Below are 22266 nucleotides of genomic sequence, written 5' to 3'. Positions count from 1 at the left end.
GCTGGACCAATCACAGCCCGGACATCAGAAAAGTGGAGGGTGTCCCCCTGAGGAGCGCCAATCGGTGCCCCTGCTGGCCGAGGGTGGGATCAACCCCCCCCATATCCAGGACACAGTCCGGCGCCCGCCTAGTGGGTGAAAATTTGACATTTTTTTAAAAAAAGAAATCTTTCGAATTTTTCAATTTTTCCCACAGCACACCAGGCAACATCAATAGTGGTTGAAAAACACTGAACTAGTCTAACTGCCTGCAATGCAATTTCAATCCATTAGCAGTTCTGTGCATAGCATAGGGTGCTCTCCACAGGGTCTGCATTTCAGATTGTGAATTGTTTTGGAACATGTGAATTAGGTAGAGCTCTGTTGCATCAGGAAGAAAGGCCTATCTTTTACATCAGGCACGTCCAAATCCCAAGAGACTGCGATCTACTCAAAGTATAAAAAAACCCTGGCAGCGATCTACCCGTTGTCGCTGGAGGATTGACCAGAGTTGTTGAGCTTTTTTAGACATATTAGGGGGGCCAAACATCAACCAGGGACACCCCCCAATCAACCACTTTGACATGCCTGTTCTACTTCATCTCTCATATTAGTCAACCAGACGCCTAAGGGAAGCCCACAAGCTGGGCACGAGCACAATCACATTCCCTTGTTGTTGCTGTTGTTGCTGTCCTGCAGTGTCTAGTTTTGGGCAGCTTTTAATGTGTGATTTTCTATTGTGTTCAGAGTGGCTGAGGCAACCCAGACAGATGGTTGGGGTATATTAATAATAATAATAATAATAATAATAATAATAATAATAATAATAGCGTTATCCTCCATGAATTTGTCAAAATCCTGCCTTGAAGCCATCTAACTTGATGGCCAGGGACACGGGTGGCGCTGTGGTCTAAACTACAGAGCCAAGAGCTTGCTTATCAGAAGGCTGGTGGTTCAAATCCCCGCGGCGGGGTGAGCTCCTGTTGCTCGGTTCCTGCTGCTGCCCATCTAGCAGTTCAAAAGCACATCAAAGTGCAAGTAGATAAATAGGTACTGCTCCGGTGGGAAGGTAAACGGCGTTTCCGTGCGCTGCTCTGGTTTGCCAGAAGCGGCTTAGTCATGCTGGCCACTTGACCTGGAAGCTGTCTGCGGACAAACGCCGGCTCCCTCAGCCTATATAGCAAGTTGAGAGCACAATCCCAGAGTCGTCCACGACTGGACCTAATGGTCAGGGGTACCTTTACCTTTACCTTTAACTTGATGGCCAAGCAAATACATAAATAAATGCTTTCTGTTTCTTTGACCAAAATAATGGATAAGAACCCCCTGGCATTTTTCAAATGCCCCCATTCCCATTACAACTCTGTTTATCATTCAGGTTTATATAAGATCAGGAGACAGAGAGAGATATAGACAGACCAGTTCTGTAGGGGTTGAGTTTATGTGCAAAAGATAGGACCCAAACCAATGGATTCAAGCTACAAGAAAGGAGATTCTGTCTAAGCATCAAGAAGAATTTTCTGGCAGTAAGAGCTGTCCGATAGTTGACCACACTCCCACAAGAGGTGATGGACTCTATAGCTGGAATGGGAGGCAAAGGATGAACAAGTAAAATGCTCAATGATACATTGGGCAATAGATATTGGTCATGACACAGATATGGAAGCATGGGAACGATTGTGGAATATGGATATAAAATTTACAGCATGTTATGGTCTAGGAGGGGACGTGGGTGGCGCTGAGGTCTAAACCACAGAGCCTAGGGCTTGCCGATCAAAAGGTTGTGGTTCGAATCCCTGTGACCAGGTGAGCTCCCGTTGCTCGGTCCCTGCTCCTGCCAACCTAGGAGTTCAAAAGCACGTCAAAGTGCAAGTAGATAAATAGGTACCGTTCTGGCGGGAAGGTAAACAGCGTTTCTGTGCGCTGCTCTGGTTTCGCAAGAAACCATGCTGGCCACCTGACCTGGAAAAACTGTCTGTGGACAAACGTTGGCTCCCTTGGCCAGTAAAGCAAGATGAGTGCCGCAACCCCAGAGTCGTTCGTGACTGGACTTAACTGTCAGGGGTCCTTTACCTTTACCTTTATAGTCCTTTATAGTCCTTTACCTTTACCTTTATAGTCCTTTATAGTCTTACCTTAAGAGAAAATTATATAAAAAATGATATATCAATGGTACCTAACACCAAGTAAATTGGCAAAAATGTATAAAAATAAATCAAATAAGTATTGGAAATGTAAAGAGAAAGAATGTTATTTTTTATCATATGTGGTGGTCTTGTAGTAAGGTTAAGGCTTAGAGGGAAATGATATACAATGAAATGAAAAGGATGTTTAAAATAACATTTGTAAAAAAAAAACCAAAGCCTTTCTCTTGGGAATTATAGGGACAGAACTACCTAAATTGTATAGAAATTTATTCATGTATGCAACTACAGTGGCAAAAATGTTACTTGCCCAAAAATGGAAAGAAGAAGAAGTCCCAGCAAAGGAAGAATGGATACAAAAACTTATGGAATATACAGAAATGGCGAAACTTACTGGAAGAATAAGAAATCAAGATAACAATTTCTTAAATAAAAGAATGGAAATGGTTTATTGAATATTTACAAATAAATTGTAAACAGATAAAAACATTAGCAGGATTATTGTAATAACCTGCAGTTACATAAGAGTAAACGTTTAAAGAAGACAAATGAATGAGTAAACTAAGTTAATTTGGATATGCAGAAGATATTAAAAATAAATTTAAGGAAGCGCAGAAAGAAGGGGAAGGAAGTCAAGTTTTAATATGTCAAAATGATTGTAAAATCGGTGAAATGTATATATCTGAAAAGTATAAATATATATATATATATTAAAGAAGAAGTGATAAACTCTCCTTCCTTAGAGATTTGTAAGCCTAAATTGATCCCTCCCAATTCTACAATCCTATGATGCTATGAAAAGTTGCAAATAAAAAATGATTCCACAAGTAACAGTTCTTCCTATTTTTTTTATTGGCAGCCTCCAACTCTCGTCAGAATGTGGTTGCCACAGCTCTGCACCAGGTTACTGGCAGCAATTTTGTAAGAGTAACAACAACTCATTGCCCATGCAAATGAATTCAGAGCTTCAAGAAAGGAGTCTTGATTATGAAATGCTGCAATCATACCATTGCTTCTGGCCAGCTGAGTGTAAATTCATCAAGCTTTTTTTAAAAAAAAACAAAGCAAGAACAAGAACCAAAAATCCTAGTGATGAATGAATATGTGCCTTCATATATAACCGCAAGCTAAAGACAAGGCAGCGTGTGTGGAACACTGGCGAATAAATGAGCAAGGACACCATTGACTTCTTGGTTAAAGTTTCTGGATACGGAGGTTGCCATGCAAAAGCTGGCTACCTAGTCCAGCACCTCTTTGATCTAGTAGAGCATAGCTTCCCCAAACTCCAGCTGTTTTTGACTACAACTCTCATCGTCCCTAGCTAGCAGGACCGGTGGTCAGGGATGATGGGAATTGTAGTCCAAGAACAGCTAGAGAAACAAGTTTGGGAAATCCTGATCTAGAGCTAGAGGATCTTCCTTCACATCTGAAGGGAGGGTGTTCCCCAGGGTGGGCGCCACTACCGAGAAGGCCCTCTGTCTGGTTCCCTGTAACCTCACTTCTCCCAATCAGGGAACCGCCAGAAGGCCCTCGGCGCTGGATCTCTGTGTCCGGGCTGAACGATGGGGGTGGAGACGCTCCTTCAGGTATACAGGACCAAGGCCGTTTAGGGCTTTAAAGGTCAGCACCAACACTTTGAATTGTGCTCAGAAACGTACTGGGAACCAATGCAGATCTCTCTTCTTGTGCAATGTCTGTTGTTTTGAATTAAAATGGGTGTGCTGGTCCAGGGGGGAGGTAACCGTGGGGCGAGGTCCAGGACCTGAGTTGAGGGTCAGCAGACAGTCCTCCTCAGGCAAAGCAGGGTCCACAGCGGGAAGCCGGGAAAGGACAGGGACTCTGGGGGAAACAGGACTGGATGCTGGCCAAAACAGCTCATCAGTGACGTTGCTCCCGCAACCTGGGACTGGGCTGACTGGCCTTTATCTTCTCTGAGGCCAGGGGCGTTCCCGGCCCCCAGGAGACCCGCCTCTCCTGGCCTTAAGGCGAGCACTCCTCCTGGGAGAAACCAGTTCCCTTCGCCTCTCTGCCCTGAGCCTCTGCAGTTCAGGAGAGGCTGAAGGGTTACTGGGCCCTGGGGGAGACTCACCTGTAGGCACTGAGTCCTCAACCACCTCTGGAGCCAGAGCGGATTCACCTGGTGTCTGCTCCTGAGGATCCGGCACAGGTGCAGGCACTTCAGAATCAAGACCCTGCCCCAGTTCAGCCGGCCCTGGAGGCGGGGACTCCTGTGCAGGCTGGGATTCCTCCGGTTCAGCCTCTGAATTGGATTCCCAGGCCATCACAACAGGACACCTACAGGTCTTATGAGACAATGAGAGCTTCTCAATTGTTCATGCTACGATTCCCCCCCACCCGGCCCAGTTGTTGGGTGTCTTTTCTCACACGGCCTTACCAAAAAAGGAAACGAATTCACAACAGCAGAACCTTAACGTCCCAATTGAAGCTGATTGTTTTCAGGGTTCGATGAAGAGTCAATGTTCTCTCCGACGCAGCGTAATAATCAGTGACAAACAATGTACCGACCTGGGTGGTGTTAATCATGATGAACGGTCGCGCTAATGAAAGTGGAGGCACCATTTTGAGCCGCTGAAATTCTACTTGGTGTTTAGCTGGGGTGAGCTGGGGAGGTCCCCACACTTTTGCCAGCAAACAGCAGGCAAGAACTGATTGCTCAGGAAGGCACAGCCGCAAGGGTGCAAGGCAGTGGCGGAGGAAAGGGGTGGGTGGTGGGGGTGGGCCACCCCAGGTGTCATCACTTTGGGGGGGTGCTGGTCCAGGGGGGGTTACCATGAGGCGTGGTCAGAGTCCAGTCCTGGGTCGAGGGTCTGGAAACTGTCCACCAAGGGCAAAGCCGGGCGTGATCGGGGACTCCGGAAAAAACAGGTCTGGGTGCTGGCAGAAACAGGTTTCCAACGACGTTGCTCCCGCAACCTGGGACTGGGCTGACTGGCCTTTATCTCCTCTGGGGCCTAGGGCGGTCCCGGCCCACAGGTGACTCGCCTCTCCTGGCCTTAAGGCGAGCACTCCTCCTGAGAGAACTTAGTTCCCTCCACCTCTCTGCCCTGAGCCTCTGCAGCTCAGGAGAGGTTGGAGGGTTACTGGACCCAGAGGCCGCCTCACCTTCCCCTGACAGGGCTGGGAGAGGAGCACCTGCAGGCAATGGGTCCTCAATCACCCCCGGAGCCAGAGTGGATTCATCTGGTGTCTGCTCCTGAGGATCCAGCACAGGTGCGGGCCCTTCAGATTCAAGGCCCTGCCCCAGCTCAGCCGGCCCTGGAGGCGGGGACTCCTGTGCAGGCTGGGATTCCTCCGGTTCAGCCTCTGAATCAGATTCCCAGGCCATCACAGGGGTTGACAAAATGCCGGGTGGCACTCACTGTGGGGCCTGCAGCACGCCTGAGCCATGCATATCTCCTGTGAGTGACGCGGTGGCGTTGGCGCTCGCAGGCTCCACGCTGCTCTGAATGGTCCTCCCACCACCTCCCCCTCAGCTATAGGGCGGCTGAGTGGGTGGAGGCCGGAAGACTCCTCAGAGACCCTGTGGAGCATCCTGCCCCGGCTGGACCCGCCCCCACAGGTGGCTGGCCATGCCCCCGGACGCAGGGTATGCGTGCTGCCCCAGGTGCCTGATCGGCTTGCTCCACCGCTGGTGCAAGGTCATGAGTGCACCAATGCAGTGACATAGACAAGATACAGCTCGTTCACACTGCCATTGCAATTTTGTAAGTGTGGCAGCGTGGGCCACTGTTCACATGGGAGAAGGGGAGACTGAGAACCCTTTGCTTGTGTCTTGGACTGGAAAAGGGTGAGCCATTCTGGGAAACGATATATAATGAGATGAAAAGAATGTTTAAAAAAACATTTGTGGAAAAACCAGAGGCTTTCTTGTTAGGCATTTTAGGTACAGAGATTCTAAAAGAGCAGAAAAGACTATTTATGTACGCGACGACAGCATCAAGAATATTGGTCCAGAGATGGAAAGAAGACAAAGTTCCAATCAGAGAAGAATGGCTGATGAAGATGATGGATTATGCCGAAATGGCGAAACTGACCGGGAGAATAAGAGACCAGGATGAGAAGAAGTTTAGGAAAGAATGGGAAAAAATTATAGAAGAAGTTTAGGAAAAAATGGGAAAAAATTGTTGTGACGTGGGGTTTGTGATTTCAGCTCTCTTGACATAATATGCTGGAGACAGTTCTCTAGTAACACTTCTTTATTAAAGCAAACAAGACTGAGACTTGAGGAGGGGAGAGCTACATTTATAGGGACAGGGAACAAGTTAGAAAGGATACATTTTGGAGGGAACAATATCAGGCAATCACAGTCCTGCCTTTTGGAGGCAACCAATAAGACAGAGGATCCAAATACAGCAGCTTAAATGAACCAATAGTAGCTGTACCCTCTGGGTACAAAAGGCAGTTACTTTACCCTAATGCAATACAGACAATAATAATACAGATATAAAATCCTTTGACTCAATACACAACAAAAATTAAATTATATTTATGAGAACATTGTAAACAGCTAAAAGCTTTGGCAGGATTCGAGTAATACTTGTAAAAGATAAAATATAATGAAAAAGTTAATAATAGATATGACAAATTGGGGTGGGGGGGGGGAGGATAAGTTGAATAAAAAGGGATGGAAAATAGAAACCAGAGAAGGGTGAAGGGAAGTCAAGGGATTCTGAGAATCCTAAATGTAAAGCTGATTGATATGTTTAAAGTGAACCTTGTTATGTAAAATTTTATAAAAAACATTTTGTTTTGTTTTTTAAAAGGAAAAGAGTGAGCCAGTGGGAGAGCCAGCCCATCGGCTCTGGATGAAGTCAAAACATGCCTCCTAATAAATAAAGGATGGAGAAGATATTCAGAACAGTTTGCATTTGAATTTAAGCCTATCTAATTTTCATGTCTCAAAACAAGATTCAAACAAAAGCACAGCTACCCTTTGAAATCTGCATGTCCCCAGATTTTGTGGTGGAATTCTCCAGTGAAATAATCTATCTCAAAAGGCTTGTATCAGGGGAACATGTGCACAAAATGCATATATTAGTGAACTCAATATGCAGAAATTCATATCAGACAAGATTGCTTACAAAAACATGTGTATTCTTAGAAATACACACTGACACAGATTTTCATGAGGACTTTTTTTTTTTTAAGCAGACTGATGCAGAAATCTGGATACCATATTTTTTGCACCACAACACTCACTTTTTTCCTCCTAGAAAGTAAGGGGAAATGTCTGTGCGTGTTATGGAGCGAATGCCTGCGGGTGGCAGGGGGGATCTGCTGCAGTCGTGAGCAGAGGATCCATGGTTCCCCTTCCTTCCCTCCTCCGTGGTTACAAAGCATGGATCCACATGGATCCTCAGGATTTTTGCATTGGGCTACTCCAAACTCACTGTCAGATCACATGTCTGTGGCCACAGCATGAACCACAAAAATCATATATCCACTATTTTGTTTAGAATATTTTTTTTCTTGTTTTCCTCCTCTAAAAACTATGTGCGTGTTATGGTCTGGTGCGTGTTATAGAGCGAAAAATACGGGTAAGTGAATTCAACATTGGAAAAATGAGAACTCAAAACTGAGATGTTCATGCATCCCTATGAAGGACCCAGGCATGCCTAGGGAGATGTCTAGGGAGAGGGTTTAACAGTTTGTAAAAAGCTAGCAGCAGATAATAGAGAGGGACAGTCAAAAAGATGTGTTGCTGCTATGATGCTCTTAAGCTTACAACCTTTTCTTTAGCTCTTTAATTGCATGTCATGTTATACTTGAAAAGTGACAACAGCCTGTCATTCATTTGAAAATAAAAATGCACTCTTAGTAGGTGTGTGAGCACAATCAGGTAAAGTTCACAGTCAAGGAATTTATGCCTCTCTAATTCGTGGATAAACTTAATGATCATGCTTGGTTACTTGAAAATGCTGTGGGATAACCAGCCTCATATGACCAACATGCTAAAGTCTAATTAAAGCATGAAAGGGTTAAGACCAGTGAGTAAGCTGTCCTGCCAGGATTAACTCACCATGGGGCTGGATAATCAAGCCTTTGTTCCCCTCCAGTCTACCAGAGAAGATCAACGTGTGAGGAGGTCTAAGCTGATTGCTCCAGCTCAGACCACATGGCTCTTACAAGCCTCTTTTGAGTTCCTATACCAATTTAGGAACTGTGTCGCCCTTGCAAATAAGCCTAGTTTTACTGCCTGTGCAACTTTTTCTGAATGCTGTTTGGAAAAGCACATGAATCTGACATTTGGAGAGTTTGCAAGTAAACCATTGTTAACTTACCAAATGTGTGGCCTTTTTCTATGCTAGGGGATGAAGGAAGTTTTGGAACTCACAAGAGCATATTTTAAAGGTCTCTATTTCCACCATTTGCTGCATGTGCTATGATTTTAAATATCTATATATCCTTGCACCAACAAATGCCTGAGATGGTGGTTCCCCAACTGAGGAAATAGCATAAAGGGGTTTAAACTCTAGCAGACAAGCAGGGAGTGATGGGGATTTCAGCTCCCTTAGGATGGGCGAGAGGAAGCATCCTAGGTGACATTCCATGGAATCACCTTTTGTCTGCAAGCCACACTATTCCCCAAATTTTGTGTTAGTTACAAAAAATCTTAAAGAAAACCTGAATGGGAGGGATTATCTAAAAACAGCCAAATGAAGACAGAATGCATTCACTAAGTTCACATCCTCACCATACATTTAAAGCACATTTAATGCATGTGCCTTCCACCCAAAGAATCATGAGAACTGTAGTTTATGCCTCACGGAGCTATAGTTTCCAGCACCTGTAATAAGCTACAGTTCAGGGGTGAAACTAGGCTTTCTTTCACCTGGGTCAAAGGCCGAGTTTTGCATCCCCCATGCATTTGTGTACAAAGACACACACACACACACAGGTTGGGAGCCTCTGGAGGCTTCACCCAGGGCAATAAACCCAGCTAGACCCCCCCCATTGTAGCTACAGCACTGGTTCCCAAGATTCTTTGGGAGAGGTCATGTGTTTTACATGTGCTTTAAATGCATGATGCAGATGTGATGAGTGGCCACAAAATTCAGATTTGTGGTGATGGTGGGGAGAACGTAAAACTCTTCAGAGCAGAAATGGAATGTAGTAGTCTGGAAAAGAGCTTGGCTGATTGGAACAATGAGCAGGACACTCTACAGTGCAACATTTTGTTCCAATGACTGGAAGCATTTGATGCGAAGTGTAGACTGTGCAAAAATGCATTTGCCACCGAGACAAGTTTTTCAAGTGGAAGAGCTTAGAAAATAATATATAAAGTGGTAGACTTTTTGATTGCCCACAAAAGACAATTCAGACAGAAAAAAGAGAAATGGCAACATGATTTGCAGGTTGTTTTGATGTTATTCTGTTTGGGGCAGAAAACAATCCAGTTTTTAGTGGCGCTTAAGAGAAATTATTGGTAGTCCTAGTGTGGGAACCTTTCTAAATTTCATGAATTGATTAACCATTATGATAGTGAAGTTAAAAGCCATTTGTTCAGCTATAAAAGATGGGCTGTGAAGTATTTATCACATAAAATACAAAATAAACTCCTTAAATTATCAGGGGAAAATGCTCATGGTGAGACGATTTTTGGAATAAAAATCCACACTACTATTTGAATGTGTTCCAGACATTTCTCATCACTAGGCAGAATGTCAAAATTATCATCTGCCTCCATATTGATGCTGGGAACTTTTTGATCTAGGAAATTTTCTGTAGAGTTCATTGAAGTAAAACAGAGAACATGCAGTGATTTAGCAGACAAAATAATGAAGAGATTAAAACAAGATGGCACTGAAATTTAAAAGGCCCAAGGCCAAGGATACAGCAATGGGACAAATTTGTCTGCTGTGTGTAAAAGTGTTCAAGCTTTTAGATTAATACAAGAAGGAGGAGGAGGAGGAGGAGGAGGAGGAGGAGGAGGAGGAGAAGAAGAAGAAGAAGAAGAAGAAGAAGAAGAAGAAGAAGAAGAAGAAGAAGAAGTTAAGAAGAGTTTGGATTTGATATCCTGCTTTATCACTACCCGAAGGAGTCTCAAAGTGGCTAACATTCTCCTTTCCCTTCCTCCCCCACAACAAACACTCTGTGTGGTGAGTGAGGCTGAGAGACTTCAGAGAAGTGTGACTAGCTCAAGGTCACCCAGCAGCTACATGTGGTGGAGCGGGGAAGCGAACCTGGTTCACCAGATTACAAGACTACCGCTCTTAACCACTACACCACACTGGCTCACAAATTCAGCTACAAAACAAATTCAGCAATGTTTAAGACATAAAATAGGGAGCTAGCTTAGGGGTGCATTTCATGGTGCTTGTCCCAGACACCAAGATACCTAGTTCCGGCCCTGAGTGGAACCATAGGAGGTGGAATGTTCATAGCCACTCAGAAGGTCAGCAAGTCCTTTGGAAAGTTTGTCCCAAGCTCTTACTGGTTTACAGCTATTGGGACCAACATCTGCTTGGCCAACCCTCTCAGCAACGTGTTTGCTGTGTTAGGCAGCACTGGCAACATCTGTTCTTTCACCCTTGGGCTCCCCAGCAGGAGTAAGCATTCACTGTCCGGCTCTGCCCTGTGTCACGAGCTTGCTCCTTCTGCACCAACAAGAAGTGCTCCTTTTGCCTATTACTCCTCTCAGGCTCAGTGGCGCCATTAGGGTTGGCCTGCGATGGCCTGGCCTGAGGCAAAACAGGAAGATGCTGCTGCCTTGCTTACTGGGGTCACATGATGGTGGCTTCCGGTGAGATCTTACAAGAGTTCCACAAGATGTTGAGTGACATGGCTGCTCCCACTTCTCACTTCTCCAGTGGTGGTGGTAGGGGTGCCTGCGGAGAGCGTCTCCCCGAGGGATTCTGCTGCACCAAATGGCTACTTCAGCTTGCCTCAAGGGCAACCTTGCCCTGGGGTTGGCATTTCTGGAAGATTTCCAGGTACCCCACTTAGCTCAGTGATCCAGAGGTCCTCTATTGCCATCACTTGGAAAGCTGAGGTGTGGAGGAGAGGGAGCAATTGTGAGGAGGAGGCGAGCAATGTGCATTTACTGTATTTTTTTGGCACCCGCTGAAGGCATTCTTATTTAGAAAAGCCTACCCAGTTGCTTGGGACGCTGGTGGCGCTGTGGGTTAAACCACAGAGCCTAGGACTTGCTGATCAGAAGGTCGGCGGTTCGAATCCTTTCAACGGGGTGAGCTTCCGTTGCTTGGTCCCTGCTCCTGCCCACCTAGCAGTTCGAAAGCACGTCAAAGTGCAAGTAGATCAATAGGTACCACTCCGATTGGAAGGTAAAGGGCGTTTCTGTGTGCTGCTCTGGTTCGCCAGAAGCCGCTTAGTCATGCTGGCCACATGACCTGGAAGCTGTACGCCGGCTTCCTTGGCCAATAAAGCGAGATGAGCGCCACAACCCCAGAGTCAGCCACGACTGGACCTAATGGTCAGGGGTCCCTTTACCTTTACATTTACCCAGTTGCTTGGAGTGTTAGTGGAGGGGTAGTATCTTAGTGGGGGGCATGTTGTGCTCCTTCTGGGGGAGTTTGTCCACCTTTGGTCCCCACCCTGCACTCAGCTCCCACCTGTGGCTCCTGGAAGTTGTCAGCATGTGACAGTGGCCATACCCTGGGAACAGTTTGACTGGCTGGCTAAACCAGGCGAGGGTAGCCAATGGGTCTCAAACCCTCAAAGAGTCAAGGGCTTCCCCTGCATGAGAAGACAGGCTCCGGTGGATTGAGCGCAGGAGACCAATAGTGCGTCCAACAGTCAAGAAGGCAGTTTCAGCCCATGCTGCAGGGACAAGTGAGGAGCAGATGGGGCTCATTAACCTGGGAAGTTAGCTCATCTAGAAGAAGCAAACTTATGGTCCTAAACCTCCGCTGCCTTGTAGGATATCTTCAGGTGAAGAAAATAAGGAATAAATTCTAAGGAATAAATTCTACACAATTCTAGAGTCCCTAAGATGGTTGGATGGTGCCTTGTACTCCTGCCAGGGTGGTGTAGTGGTTAAGAGCGGTGGACTCGTAATCTGGGGAACCGGGTTCGCGTCTCCACTCCTCCACATGTAGCTGCTGGGTGACCTTGGGCTAGTCACATTTCTTTGAAGTCTCTCAGCCCCACTCACCTCACAGAGTGTTTGTTGTGGGGGAGGAAGGGAAAGGAGATGTTAGCTGCTTTGAGACTCCTTCGGGTAGTGATAAAGCGGGATATCAAATCCAAACTCTTCTTCTTCTGCTGCAGACAAGCTGATGCCAATGTATTGCTCTGCTTTCTTTTGGATCACATCAGTGTGGCCGAAAGATGGGTCTTGTCATCTGGGCAGCCCAGGACCTCCAGACACACTGCCCAGGATTGTGCCCCAGAGAAGTCATAGAATCATGGAGTTGGAAGAGACCACAAGGGCCATCGAGTCCAACCCCCTGCCAAGCAGGAAACACCATCAGAGCACTCCTGACATATGGTTGTCAAGTCTCTGCTTAAAGACCTCCAAAGAAGGAGACTCCACCACACTCCTTGGCAGCAAATTCCACTGTCGAACAGCTCTTACTGTCAGGAAGTTCTTCCTAATGTTTAGGTGGAATCTTCTTTCTTGTAGTTTGGATCCATTGCTCCGTGTCCGCTTCTCTGGAGCAGCAGAAAACAACCTTTCTCCCTCCTCTATGTGACATTCTTTTATATATTTGAACATGGCTATCATATCACCCCTTAACCTCCTCTTCTCCAGGCTAAACATGCCCAGCTCCCTTAGCCATTCCTCATAGGGCATCGTTTCCAGGCCTTTGACCATTTTGGTTGCCCTCCTCTGGACACGTTCCAGTTTGTCAGTGTCCTTCTTGAACTGTGGTGCCCAGAACTGGACACAGTACTCCAGGTGAGGTCTGACCAGAGCAGAATACAGTAGCTCATCAAGTCACTTCAGTGTTGCTAACATTTCAATTTGACTTCACCCCTGGAGGCTCACTGCATCATCTCTCTAGAGAGACAGATGTCAACAACAACAGCCATGCAGTTGCTTAGAAAGTTTGTTTGAGTTTTAATTTGTTTCAGTCTATTCTATTGTGGTTTTAACTTTCTGTATCTTTTAAACTTTGGATACAATTTTTTTTTTAGTGGTCATTTTATTGTTTTATTTTCTTTTGCAAATTGCCTTGTGGTATATAAAGTTTATGAAATAACCCTCCTCCCCGCATATTTGTACATATTATTTGCTTGGAGAACTGCATTACAAAATTTGAATTTTAAAGGATAGCTGCATTGCGGTTCATCTCTTGTTTCAGAAAGTGGGAATAAGGTAGGTTTCTCCCCCCACTTTTACCCCCAGAGGTGAATTAAAGTTATCCAGGGACCCAGATAGGGCCCACAGGTTGCCTGTTTAACATCAAGGCCTGAACCACACCATGCCTTTGGGTGAAGATCCTGACAATAATTCTTGCAACAACCCCTTCGAACCAGCCAATATTACCGTATGTGACGTTTGACTTGCTCAGATGCAAGAAACCCAGCTCTCCAACCTGCCATCCCACAAGAAAATGACAAGAGTGTTCCAGGGGGAGGAGGGACCTCACTTTATTCGTTTATTTACCAAATTTATAATCCACACTTCACTGAATGGTTCCAGGGTGGAAATACATATAACATTAAAACAATAATTAATAATGTCTCTAAGGGCTGAAAACAACAAAACATTAAGCCATGCATGAAACATCAATAGCAATCTACATAGCAGTGAGTGAGCAAATAAAATGAAATGATACCTTTGCAACAGGAAACTTTGCCGCTCCCAAAAGCCTGGGCACAGAGGTACTTTGTCACCTGCCAACGAAATGCCAGTAACATTGGTGCACGATGCACCTTGGAGGAAAGGTCGTTACACATTCTTTATTTGCATTAGATAATTGAATCCATCCAGATTTGTGCATTTCGCCCCCAGGAGATAACCCGGAGAACTATGCTTCAATTGACTTTCTCTAGACCTTTGTTATTAGATGAACTTTTCAGAAAATGGGAGCGTTTAGTTCAAATAGGCTCCGAGTCAATATATTTACTATGGACAGGCATGCGTTTCTTTCATCTCTCCTGGGTGTTTAGTGCCACAAGAAGTGATTGGTCCATTCATCTTCTGTATGCACAGGATAAAGCGCTAGTGGCTCAGATGCCCAATTGCCAAAGGAATGGAACTCTGCAGGAGTATTAAAATAACTTAGAATCATAGAATTGTAGGGTCGGAAGGGACTTCAAGGTTCACCCCCTAGTCCAACTCCTTGCAATGCAGGAATCACAGCTGACAGATGGCCATCCAACCTCTGTTTAAAAACCACCAATGAAAGAGAGTCCACCACAATGCCAGATAGCCTAATTCCATAGCCGAACAGCTCTTAATGTCATAAAGTTCTTCCTGATATTCAGTTGGAATCTCCTTTCTTGGCATTTGAATATACAGTGGTACCTCGGGTTAAGAACTTAATTCGTTCTGGAGGTCCGTTCTTAACCTGAAATTGTTCTTAACCTGAGGTACCACTTTAGCTAATGGGGCCTCCCGCTGCCCCCACGCCACCGCCGTGCGGTTTCTGTTCTCATCCTGCAGCAAAGTTCTTAACCCGAGGTACTATTTCTGGGTTGGCGGAGTCTGTAACCTGAAGCGTCTGTAACCCGAGGTACCACTGTATAGGTTCATCCAACCTCTGTTTAAAAAACTTCCAATGAAGGAGAGCCCACCACCTTCTGAGGTGATTCATTCCATTGTCAAACAGCTCTTACCACCAGTTCTTCCCAATGTTTAGTCATAATCTCATTTCTTGTAATTTAAACGCTTTAGTTCAGGTCCTACCCTGCAGTGAAAAACAAGCTTGCTCCATCTTCTACATGAACACCCTTCTTATATTTAAAGGTGGCTATCATATCACCTCTCCCCTTCATGGATCACTGCCTTGCCGTGGCGAAGGGGCTTGAATAACTCAGAGAAGCTATGAGCTATGCCGTGCAGGGACACCCAAGATGGACAGGTCATAGTGGAGAGTTTTGACCAAACGTGATCCACCTGGAGCAGGAACCGGCAAGCCACTCCAGTATCCCTGCCAAGAAAACTCCATGGACAAAGGCAACAGGCATATAAAAGTTATGACGCTGGAAGATGAGCCCCTCAGGTTGGAAGGCGTCCAACATGCTACTGAGGAAGAGCGGAGGACAAGTACAAGTAGATCCAGAGCCAAAAGGACGCTCAGTTGCGGATATGCCTGGAAGCAAAAGGAAAGTCCAAGGCTGTAAAGAAAAATATTGCATAGGAACCTGGAATGTAAGAACCATGAACCTGGGTAAGTTGGATGTGGTCAAAAATGAGATGGCAAGAATAAATATTGACAACCTGGGCATCAGTGAACTAAAATGGACGAGAATGGGCGAATTCAGTTCGGATGACCATCATATCTACTACTGTGGGCAAGAATCCCGTAAAAGAAATGGAGTGGCCCTCATAGTCAACAAAAGAGTGGTGAAAGCTGTACTGGGATGCAATCTCAAAAATGATAGAATGATCTCGATACGAATCCAAGGCAGACCTTTTAACATCACAGTAATCCAAGTTTATGCACCAACCACTGGTGCTGAAGAAACTGAAATTGACCAGTTCTATGAAGACTTACAACACCTTATAGAAATGACACCAAAGAAGGATGTTCTTCTCATTATAGGGGATTGGAATGCTAAAGTAGGGAGTCAAGAGATAAAAGGAACAACTGGCAAGTTTGGCCTTGGAGTTCAAAACGAAGCAGGGCAAAGGCTAATAGAGTTCTGCCAAGAGAACAAGCTGGTCATCACAAACACTCTTTTCCAACAACACAAGAGACGACTCTACACATGGACATCACCAGATGGGCAGCATCGAAATCAGATTGATTATATTCTCTGCAGCCAAAGATGGAGAAGCTCTATACAGTCAGCAAAAACAAGACCTGGAGCTGACTGTGGCTCAGATCATCAGCTTCTTATAGCAAAATTCAAGCTTACACTGAAGAAAATAGGAAGAACCACTGGGCCGGTAAGATACAATCTAAGTCAAATCCCTTATGAATACACAGTGGAAGTGAGGAACAGGTTTAAGGATTTAGATTTGGTGGACAGAGTGCCTGAAGAACTATGGATGGAAGCTCGGAACATTATACAGGAGGCAGCAACTAAAACCATCCCAATGAAAAGGAAATGCAAGAAAGCAAAGTGGCTGTCCAACGAGGCCTTACAAATAGCGGGGGAGAGAAGGCAAGCAAAATGCGAGGGAGATGGTGAAAGATACAGGAAACTGAATGCAGATTTCCAAAAAATAGCAAGGAGAGACAAGAAGGCCTTCTTAAACGAGCAATGCAAAGAAATAGAGGAAAGCAATAGAATGGGAAGAACCAGAGATCTGTTCAAGAAAATTGGAGATATGAAAGGAACACTTTGTACAAAGATTACCATAATAAAAGACAAAAGTGGAAAGGACCTAACAGAAACAGAAGACATCAAGAAGAGGTGGCAAGAATACACAGAGGAATTATACCAGAAAGAAATGGATGTCTCGTATACCCCAGGTAGTGTGGTTGCTGACCTTGAGCCAGACATCCTGGAGAGTGAAGTCAAATGGGCCTTAGAAAGCACTGCTAATAACAAGGCCAGTGGAAGTGATGATATTCCAGCTGAACTATTTAAAATTTTAAACGATGATGCTGTCAAGGTGCTACACTCAATATGCCAGCAAGTTTGGAAAACTCAGCAGTGGCCAGAGGACTGGAGAAGATCAGTCTACATCCCAATCCCAAAGAAGGGCAGTGCCAAAGAATGCTCCAACTACCACACAATTGCACTCATTTCACACGCTAGCAAGGTTATGCTTAAAATTCTACAAGGCAGGCTTAAGCAGTATGTGGACAGAGAACTCCCAGAAGCGCAAGCTGGATTTCAAAGGGGCACAGGAACCAGAGACCAAATTGCACACATGCGATGGATTATGGAGAAAGCTAGAGAGTTCCAGAAAGACATCTACTTCTGCTTCATTGACTATGCAAAAGCCTTTGACTGTGTGGACCACAGCAAACTATGGCAAGTTCTTAAAGAAATGGGAGTACCTGATCACCTCATCTGTCTCCTGAGAAATCTCTATGTGGGACAAGAAGCTACAGTTAGAACTGGATATGGAACAACTGATTGGTTCAAAATTGGGAAAGGAGTACAGTGGTGCCTCGCAAGACGAAATTAATTCGTTCCGCAAGTTTTTTCTTCTTGCGAGTTTTTCGTCTTGCGAAGCACGGTTTCCCATAGGAATGCATTGAAAATCAATTAATGCGTTCCTAGGGAGACCGCCTTCAGACCAGGTCCGGGGACAGTCTGTCCCCGGACCTCTTCTGAAGGCTGGCGGGGGGAGAAGGACTTTTCTCCCCACCGCCAGCCTTCAGAACAGCCTTCTGAAGGCTGGCGGTGGGAAGAAAAGCCTTTCTCCCGCCGCCAGCCTTCAGAAGAGTTCCTGCAGGGCTGCCTAGGCTGCGGATAGCAGCCTGCTGCCCGGCGCGAGGGGCGCTCTGAAGCAGAGCGCCCCTCGCGCGGGGCAGACATCTGCAGCTTGGGGAGCCCTGCAGGACTTCCCCGCTGGGCTCTCCAAGCTGCGGATAGCAGCCTGCTGCCCCGCACGAGGGGCAGACATTCGCAGCTTGGGGAGCCCTGCAGGACTTCCCCGCAGGGCTCTCCAAGCTGCGGATAGGGGCAGCAGGCTGCTATCCGCAGCTTGGAGAGCCCTGTGGGGAACTCTTCTGAAGGCTGGCGGGGGAAAAGGGCTTTTCTTCCCACCGCCAGCCTTCAGAACAGCCTTCTGAATGTTGGCGGTGGGGAGGAAAACCTTCCTCCCACCGCAAGTCTTCAAGTCAGGTCCGGGAACAGAGGAGAAGCGCTGCGTGCCTTCCCCTCTGTTCCCGGACGTGTCCTGAAGGCTTGCGGTGGGAGGAGGGCTTTCCTCCCCACCGCCAACATTCAGAATGCTGTTCTGAATGTTGGCGGTGGGGAGGAAAAACCCTCCTCCCACTGCAAGCCCCGGGAACAGAGGAGAAGTGCTGCGCGCCTTCTCCTCTGTTCCCGGACCTCCCACCGCAAGCCTTCAGGACAGGTCCGGGAACAGAGGAGAAGGCGCGCTGCGCTTCCCCGCTGTCCCCGGAGATTTCCATATGGGCTTCCGTCTTGCGAAGCAAGCCCATAGGGAAATTCGTCTTGCGAAGCCGCTAAAAATCGGAAAACCCTTTCGTCTTGCGGGTTTTTCGTTTAGCGAGGCATTCGTCTTGCGGGGCACCACTGTACGACAAGGCTGTATATTGTCTCCCTGGTTATTTAACTTATATGCAGAATTCATCACGCGAAAGGCTGGACTGGATGAATCCCAAGTCGGAATTAAGATCGCCGGAAGAAATATCAACAACCTCAGATATGCAGATGACACAACCTTGATGGCAGAAAGTGAGGAGGAATTAAAGAACCTTTTAATGAGGGTGAAAGAAGAGAGTGCAAAATATGGTCTGAAGCTCAACATCAAAAAAACGAAGATCATGGCCACTGGTCCCATCACCTCCTGGCAAATAGAAGGGGAAGAAATGGAGGCAGTGAGAGATTTTACTTTTTTGGGCTCCATGATCACTGCAGATGGTGACAGCAGTCACGAAATTAAAAGACGCCTGCTCCTTGAAAGAAAGGCGATGGCAAACCTAGACAGCACCTTAAAAAGCAGAGACATCACCTTGCCAACAAAGGTCCGTATAGTTAAAGCTATGGTTTTCCCAGTAGTGATGTATGCAAGTGAGAGCTGGACCATCAAGAAGGCTGATCGCCGAAGAATAGATGCTTTTGAATTATGGTGCTGGAGGAGACTCTTGAGAGTTCCATGGACTGCAAGAAGATCAAATGTATCCATTCTTAAGGAAATCAGCCCTGAGTGCTCACTGGAAGGACAGATCATGAAGTTGAGGCTCCAATACTTTGGCCACCTCATGAGAAGAGAAGACTCCCTGGAAAAGACCCTGATGTTGGGGAAGATGGAGGGCACAAGGAGAAGGGGACGACAGAGGACAAGATGGTTGGACAGTGTTCTCGAAGCTACAAACATGAGCCTGACCAAACTGCGGGAGGCGGTGGAAGACAGGAGTGCCTGGCGTGCTCTGGTCCATGGGGTCACGAAGAGTCGGACACGACTAAACGACTAAACAACAACAACATCATCATCATATCACCTCGCAGTGTTCTCTTCTCCAGCCTAAACCAGGCCCAACTTGACTCTCAACACCATTAAATCCAGTTAAAAGTCCTGCCCTCCAATTACACTTCCTCACTGTCCTCTGACAATGCCAGTGCCTTAAGCTCCCCTTCCAGTGGCCTGCAAAATCCAATGCCATCCATTGTCTCTAAGCCCTTTGCTTCTTGGGTGGCATTTGATGAACCCAGGAGCATTCTCCAAAAGTCATGTTTGGCATAGTGGCTTCTAGTTGCCAATTCATCATCCTAGTGTATTCCATTTTTCACCAACTATCTCCAGTTTTATTTATTTCTTTAAAGAGATTCATGCGCTATTTAATTTTTAAAGAGCCCACCTCGAAATGATTTATACAAAGTAAAGATTTCATACAAAAATACCAGTAAAATCAACAGGCTTTAAAGACAAGCAGACATAAAATTAGCCAGATGTATGTGAAAACCGACACTTTTAGAAACAAACATAAGAAATTGACATTTGTGGGCAGGCATGCCTAAACAAAAAAGTTTTTAGCAATAATAATAATAATAATAATAATAATAATAATAATAATAATAATAATATATTTATACCCCACCCACCTTGCTGGGTTTCCCCAACCACTCTGGGTGGCTCCCAACAGAATATTAATATTAATATTAAAGTGATAAAATATCAAGCATTAAAAACTTCCCTAAACAGGGCTGCCTTCAGATGTCATCTAAAAGTCAGATAGTTGTTTATTTCCTTGACATCTGCTGGGAGGGCATTTCACAGGGTGGGTGCCACTACTGAAAAGGCCCTCTGCCTGGTTCCCTGTAACTTGGCTACTCGCAGTGAGGGAACCGCCAGAAGGCCCTTGGCACTGGACCTCAGTGTCTGGGCTGAACGATGGGGGTGGAGATGCTCCTTCAGGTATAGCAGCCTGCAGCCTGAAGCCCGGGGAGTGGATAACAGCAAGCTCTGGAAGCGAAGGCGAGATTGCGCGCAAGCTTGTCACCGCTCCCGGACCGTTCTGGGGGCTGGGGTCGGGGGAAGCTTGGGCTTCCCCCGCCCCAGCCCCGCGGCTAAAAACGAAGCCAAGACAGCGAGCGGGATCCATCCCGTTCGCTGTCTTGGCTTCTGCCAAAGCTGCATGCAGCCTCTCCCGGCTGGAGAGGTTGTGCGTGGCTAAAGAGGAAGCCAAGACAGCCAGCGGGATGGATCTGTCTTGGCTTCTTTGCTATTTGGGGCTGGGGGGATATTTTTTTCCTTTATTCCCCCCCCCTAAAAACTAGGTGCGCCCTATGGTCCGGTGTGCCCTATGGAGCGAAAAATACGGTAATTCAATTTGTTGTCTTCTGTTTCCAGATGTTTCTTGGATTTTCTCTCCCCCATCCCACAAAGCTCTTCCCAGTTTTTTTGCATCTCAGATAACCAGTGGAAGATATTTAGTTTTAAATGGCACTTTTGCACCCTCTCTTGTCATCAAGTGCTGTAACAAACCATCGGCTGCTGAGCGTTTATCACCGTTAAAGCTGATGATGCCCAAATTCCACAATGCGGTATTTGTCTGAGCTCCTCGCTTGGGATGAAGCGAGCCCATTACTTTCCATTGACCTTTTGACAGTGCAATCTGCACAACACTGATAACTTTTGAAAAATGGGGCGGCGGGGGTGGAGAATCCCTCCCCTGCTAATGTAACGGATTGCATTCAAGGCAGAAGGGACACGAGACGAGCACAGCAGAAGCTCCTCTGTTCTGTCATGGCATTGTAAGCCCTTCAAAGACATGTGCCATTATTCTTGGAGGGCTCAGAGTCTGTGTCTGGGCATGTATTCCAGAGGTAAGGGAAGCACTTGTTAATTTTGCTGCTGTTGCACAAGAAGAAGGAGGGAAACTCTTGCTATGGTGCTACATTCCTGGCCAAAGTAGAGCATCTGTTAGGCTATGATACTCTCTTACAGGACAAGGTGGAGCACTCCTTAGACTGCTGTATTTTAGGGGGTGAGGGAACATTAGTTAGACCATGGTGCACTTTTCCAGGGTAAGGAGAGTACTTGCTAGGTTACACTGCTGCATTCAATTCATTAGGCTATGGTGCTGTTTGTATGCTGGCAGCCATTTTTAATCAAGATGGCAGACCCAATGTTAGGAGTCTAGGTTCCCGGCTTGATAACACAGTAAGCGTACGTAATTAAAAAAGAGGATTTATTGCACAAAAACACACAAAAAAACAATTATCTCCGGATGGCTCTAGCAAGTCTCCGGCCCCCATCACTCAGTTGACCCTTCTGAGGAGTTCTTCCTGTGTCAACAGAAGAGATTGAACCTTCGACCTTTACGTTTCTTATTTTGCTTCCTGTCTAGCAGCCTTCCTATATGCCTACGCCTCAGACTTAATTGGTCAGCTGCAGCCCCTTCCTGTTCCAGAAAGCTGTCTCTGTAGCTTTCCGTGCCTGTCTGGGCTCCCAGGGAGCTTTGGCTGTGTTTCAGCCTGTTCTCTGTTCCTCCCTTATCAGCCGGCCATCCAAAGTCATGGGGAGTCGATGCTGGCAGCTGTGGGCTCTCCTGTGCCAGCGTGAAAGCCCAGCCTCCCCGTTCCTGACTGCATTCTGCAGCTGGCTGCGAGATTACACTTGGAGCTGGTGTGTTCATGACACCCAAGCATGACTTCTGTGTGACTTTGCCAATTTTTTTTGCAATAGATTTGGCTGACTCTTGAAAAATCGCCGCCAAACTCAACTCAAGGGTTCCTGAGGTGGAGGTGGCAGGCTGTCACTGTTTGGACACTGGAGACTATTTTGTGTCAAGATGGCGGAACAAAAAGTTACATTGGCGTGACTTTGCTCATTTTGGGGCATAGCTTTTGGTCATTTATCTAGGTATCATCACCAAGCGCAGCATGAGGGTTCACG

General features: G+C 46.2%; 1 long non-coding RNA gene across 1 annotated transcript; it reads left to right on the top strand.

The window, feature by feature from the left end:
* Nucleotides 1-1434: 1434 nt before the first annotated feature.
* Nucleotides 1435-19354, top strand: LOC310834360. Its single transcript, XR_014559224.1, has 2 exons — nucleotides 1435-1505; nucleotides 18492-19354. It is a non-coding gene; the product is annotated as an uncharacterized lncRNA (long non-coding RNA).
* Nucleotides 19355-22266: the final 2912 nt, after the last annotated feature.

The sequence above is a fragment of the Podarcis gaigeae genome, assembly GCF_964106915.1.
Source record: "Podarcis gaigeae genome assembly, chromosome: 16".
Taxonomy (NCBI): domain Eukaryota; kingdom Metazoa; phylum Chordata; class Lepidosauria; order Squamata; family Lacertidae; genus Podarcis; species Podarcis gaigeae.
The sequence above is the reverse complement of the archived record's forward strand: the minus strand, read 5'-3'. Positions and strand labels throughout refer to the sequence as shown.